The sequence below is a fragment of the Mytilus galloprovincialis genome, chromosome 2 (genome assembly GCF_965363235.1).
Source record: "Mytilus galloprovincialis chromosome 2, xbMytGall1.hap1.1, whole genome shotgun sequence".
Lineage (NCBI taxonomy): Eukaryota > Metazoa > Mollusca > Bivalvia > Mytilida > Mytilidae > Mytilus > Mytilus galloprovincialis.
Genome location: NC_134839.1, coordinates 73,001,653 through 73,007,610, shown reverse-complemented (window position 1 = coordinate 73,007,610; position 5,958 = coordinate 73,001,653). Strand labels below are relative to the sequence as shown.

Below are 5,958 nucleotides of genomic sequence, written 5' to 3'. Positions count from 1 at the left end.
ACCCCCAAAGACGCGACGATCATATAACCCGATATAAACATCAACGTAGATATAAATAATTGGATGTTAGGAATTAAACAAATTTTGTTAATTATCGTTTTTACCTGTATAAGCATTAATTTTTGTGGATCGAATACGGTAGGTTAATCAAAGGATTAACACTTTCGTTGATGACATTCTTTTTCTTTTAACAGCTGAACACGCTTTGTGGCCAATCACTAGTTAGGGAGTTGATTATAAGGTCACATGAATACGGATTCAGTTAGGTCGAATTATGCGCTTCCAAGTGAATAATTCATCAGCGATAATTTTTCACTTATTTTGACAAAATTGATCCAAACTGACTATCAATACAAATTATCATTTTGCTTTTTCACTTTCAATAATGATCTAACAAATATTTTTATGCCCCACCTACGATAGTAGAGGAGCATTATGTTTTCTGGGAGACGGTTCAAAAGGGCATTCAGACAACTAAATTCAGACAATTGTGATGGAGAACAACCAAAACAAGTTTTTGGTGTTGATACTGGAAGATCATGTAACTATCTTAAGATATGTGAAGAGTAAGTATTATTTCTCAAGTTTTGTTGTAGACAAATGTGCAATTCTAAGTTTATTGTACATCATATTTCTTTTCTGATCATTTTCAACATATATTGCAATTGTGCTGTTTATTTTATATAAACACACAACTGTAGTTCAGAGTTTATATAGACGAAACGTACGTCTTCATTATGTCGTACATGTTACAATCTAATACCTTTGATGAATTGTAAAGTCACTCAGTCGATACCACCGCTTGTCATTGGACGTTTAGGACCCACGATTTTCTTCATAAGCCCAGCAGTTGAACTATCTTGTTAGTGCCTCTTAACTACGTAATTGCTTTGTCCTTCCAATTGTTTTGTTTCGAGCGACGTTTATCAGTCTTATCTCGACGAAAAGTTCATTTGTCATAAAAATATATAACCTGATATCTTTGATGAAGGGTTGAGGTTCCGCTGCCATACATGTCTTGCCATTTTCGCCCTAATTTTTGCTGTCATTATAATACATGGAAGTTATTCTAAAAGGTAAAATAATGATATAGATATTTAGATATAATATAATCAGTAAAACAACGTCCACAGGATGCAATGACCAAAACATCTATGATGTCTTCCATTATTGTCAAAAAGGTTGATTTGCCAAGTCAAAACGTATTAATAGAGAAAAATATTTCAAAATAAACCTTAAGTATTGTTTTTAACATGTATAATGCGATCTGTATTAAAGTTTATATTGGTAGGTATATTATGTCGTATTTTGGACCGTAAAAGATATATAAAAGAAACCATCCATAATCAAATAGCATTGCCTGAATCTATCTAGACAATATCATATTTAAATGATACATACAGGCTTATTTCAATAGCAATCTAAATCAAAATACTTCTTTTCATTTTTAATGTTCTATACAAAAGAGAAACACCCTTGTACCCAAAAGTTTTTAAATATTTTACTTTTTTTCAACAATTCTATATCTTTCTATTCAGAAATTTCTTTATTAGTTCGTTTCATTCAGCAAGATTTGGTATTTTTTTTATTATTGTAAATGTATTTTCACTGTGTGTAGTAATATAACAATATACTGAAGATATCACCTTTTTATTTCAATAATAAACATTTAAAATTACCCTTGAAATCCTTAATGTCGTCAATTGATGCTACTTTGTTTTTATAGTTTATTACGTTTTGTATCAATCTTATTGGTAATTTGTATTGTTCATTTACCATGAAAATCTTAATTGTCTATTTTCAGTATACAAAGAGTGAACGGTAAACAGGTATTCGGAGATTGTGGCAATATTCACATTTTGTCTCCGCTTGCATATATTTGTGTGTGCTGTCCACAAGTCACAGCCATAAACATATACAGTGACGATTGTGTTTGTACAAAGATGGGACAGGCAAGCAAAGGGTGAACAAACGAGCCAGATATTTTTGTAACCTATGTGTATCAATAAATATTGCATAATAAAAGACATATTTTATGTATTTTACCAATTTGTTTGTTGTAAGTTCTGTTAAAAGCAACGAATATTTAATTGCAGAAACCATAAACCTGGACTCACAAATTAGATCTGAGATAGATAGATTTTTGTGTACATCACATTTCATGGCAAATATTTCATATATATAAAAGGTCATACCAGATTTAATATCTGCATTAAGCAACGTACGTATATTTTCCATCGCTTATTCTTTATCAAAATGTCACACATTACAGCAACTGACCCATGTATATAGAATAAATGAAAAACATATTAAAAAGCTGCAATTTAAACAATAGTTTGGAAATTGTTCACTTATATATTTATCAAGAAGCAGTCAAATTTGTTAAAAAATCACAAGGTCAGAGAGAAATTAATATCTTTGTAGAAGATATCCACATATTTATTTTAGTCACCAACAATTCGTTCTATTGTCCTCAACTGAGATTACGAATCAAACAAAACCGCCAAAACATTTTAACAAAAACTGAGTGCACCCTCATTTTTGGTGTTATTTTTTTGGGGGGGGGGGGGGGGTGCTTTATTTTTGTATTTTTATTGACCACTTGGTGTTTTATCCGTAATGTCACAATTTTTTTCCTGATTATGTTTCTTAATTGCTCCTTGGTTTTATATGCCCTTTTTTAGATTTTTAACAAAGTATGTCTTCAAATACCTCATAAGGTTTTTGTGTTGTTGAGTTTATTTTTTCTTTGTTGTATTACTCATCATCTTCTTTTATTTATATCTTTTTTAACAATGTTGTTATTTTTAACTGAATCTGCAATTCAGCATACTATGGAAATTTAAATGCTAGGCAAAATCTGCAAAAAGACAGGTGCTAAATACCTCTACAAAAAAATGCATATGCTAAACAGACTTCTTTTCATGAATTCTATGCATCAATGTTTTGTGCTTATTTAAATTCCCACATGACACAATAAATTGACCCTTCACACCGTTATCGTATAAACTGAAAAAAATTAATTTACTGTAAATCTATGTTCATGTAAATTAGAAAAAAATAATCATAGAAAATCTTTTGTCAGTTTGAACTAAGATATTTTAATAAGAGCCGGCAAAACATACACTGCTATGAATAAAAAAATAGCAAGATACGCTTAACATATATTGCCTTTGGATACCATATGGCATATGTTTTTAATAGTGAACGAAAAATTGAAACATGCTACTCAGATGAACAATCGATAAATATGCTGAAGTTTCTCATTGACAACATAATTGTAGAATTTGAAGGAAGACTTTTTTCAGCCAGTTGTCGGCATTCCTATGGTAATTAACTGTGCACCTCTCCTTATTTTCATGAGTCGAAGTTCCTTTAGACACTTGCCAAATACAAGAAAACCAAAGAAGTAATTTAATTTTACATTCAGATATATTTATGATATTCTTTCCATTATCAGTCCAAACTTTTCTGATTGGATTCCATTAATATATATATGAATCTATCTTTTAATTTTTTTGATTTCTTTTTTTTTTGTAATTATAGGCATATCATGCACAAATGTCATTCTTTGATATATACCGTGCATACACTTATATGTTATAAAGCAAAGGGTAGATTAGACAAGATTTCTTAGTAAAAGGTCCATGTTGATTCCTCCTAATATATATTGCAATTTGTATAGGTACCAGAACGAAATTTGACTAATGTATTGGTAAAATAATAAAAACAACATGTTATACATTTCATGCTTTCAACACGCGTTTCTTGATTCATCATCAAAGCCAAATATTTGAAAGCCAAGGATGTATGAGGACCGAAACATTAAAGTTATCAACCAAAAAACAACAACAAAAAAAACTTTGCCTGTGGGGCTTTAAAAAAGAGGGATGAAAGATACCAGAGAGACAGTCAAACTCATAAATCGAAAATAAACTGACAACGGCATGGCTAAAGATGAAAAAGACAAACAGACAATTATAGTACACATGACACAATATAGAAAACTAAAGAATAAGCAACACGAACCCCACCAAAAACTAAGAGGTGATCTCAGATGATCTGGAAGGGTAAGCAGATCCTGCTCCACAAGTGGCATCAGTCGTGTTGCTTATGTTATAACAAATCCGGTAAATAGTCTTATTTGGTTGGTCACTTACTTCCTGTATAATTTCAAAATTTATCAATGGGCTATTTCAAATAAAGTAGAACTTGATAGAAATATATAAAAAAAAAAAACAAGAACAATGTCATTTTTATCTAAATTAAATACTCATAACTGAACAGGTAAACTAGCTCATTACTGAAAGAAAGTTATATACCAGAGTATACATCTCCTATTAAATACAATATTCCAAAGATACTTTTCCTGTCATGATTTACTTGGTAGAGGGTAGATGCTTAAAAGTCAACTATAAATCAAAGAGTTCAAAGGGGTTAATCTGAAACACCTGGGAACACCCCTAGTTCTGGTTTAAAACGTTCATATCGATATGAAAATGTAAAAGGTAAATATTGACAGTTTATTGTGTTGAAGACGAAAAACATTTTTTAATGCATTGTGAATTTTATTCAGATCTGCGATATGGTCTATTTTTAAAAGCAAGTGCAATTAACCCAAATTTTTACGATTTTAATCATGACGACAAATTTATTTTTCTGATGTCACATGACTGTATACAACCCTTTTTAGCAAAATCCCTATATTTTATGTTTAATCGCAGAAAATACTGTGTATAACAGTATGTTTTTTTTTTGTTTTTTTTAATGTAATTTAAAAGTTTTATTTATTCATTTGTAATGAATGTTATAATAAGTTTTAAAGCAAAAGTGTCTCATAAGTATTCATATTCATATTCTGTCTGTCTGTCTGTCTGTCTGTCTGTCTGTCTGTCTGTCTGTCTGTCTGTCTGTCTGTCTGTCTGTCAGTCTGTCTGTCTGTCTGTCTGATATTGCTTAAGTTTTAAGTTTTATTCTTTGTGGTTTTTAACTTCTTAATGTCTGTGTTGTTAAAACCGATAATAGTCATGCTCATTTTTCGTCATAAAAAAACGGGAAAAATAATCCAACCGAGTAATGGTTTGCGAATTTGATGATGTCTTAGGGTTGAATAAATACATACATAAATATATACAATATTTGGTCAAATTGAATGTCAGAAAAATATAAAGTTTTTTTGTATGAGGCTGAGAAACTGGAACAAGGAGTTGTTGTACCGAGCTCTTCTCCAGTGTTGTACCTAATACAAAAAAGTTGATAAGCCACTTTGCAGTAAGTAAGAGTTGTGGTTCTTACCACTGATTTAAACATATATCACAGAGTGTTTTTACTTTTTGCTTTTTGTGAGTGTGTTTTTTTAACCATTTGATTGACTATGAAGGGCAATAACTCCTTAAGGGGTCGACTTGCAATCATTTCTTGGTGATCAGTATAAGTGATCATTGCTGGTCGAATATCTCATTTCATAGCATGCAGTTTTATACCAGGACTTCAAAAAAAAAGTCATAACTTATAAACCAGCAGAGGCAATAAACAACACTATAAATATCTGTAAATTTATTTTTAAATCTGAAATAGCATATGCATATAAAGTTATTGATTATGTTACAATGGACATGTAGAATAACAGACTTGTGTACAGAATCTTGCATTTTCCATAAACTAAATGCATATCCAAACGTAGTAATCTTTCAGCATGTTCAGGTAACATGTATCAACAGAATAAAAACTAGAAATAAGCAAACAAGATTTAAAACTAATCTCTTTCTACAACAGTACATTATAAAAGTGTACTAAATAATAAAAAAAAATTGTACACACTTAATATCATAAGCACTAACAGACCAATAAATGATAAAGATTTCACACACAGAACTGCACTGTTCACTCATTAACTAATTCAACTAATTGTATCAGTTTTATGAAATATGTATATCATCAAAATATGTAAAAATTCAA

At 30.3% G+C, this 5,958-nt stretch overlaps 1 long non-coding RNA gene across 1 annotated transcript; it reads left to right on the top strand.

Moving 5' to 3' along the window:
* The first annotated feature begins 441 nt into the window (after window positions 1-441).
* Window positions 442-2,045, top strand: LOC143064337 (uncharacterized). The gene is made up of 2 exons (XR_012975221.1): window positions 442-566; window positions 1,805-2,045. It is a non-coding gene; the product is annotated as an uncharacterized LOC143064337 (long non-coding RNA).
* Window positions 2,046-5,958: the final 3,913 nt, after the last annotated feature.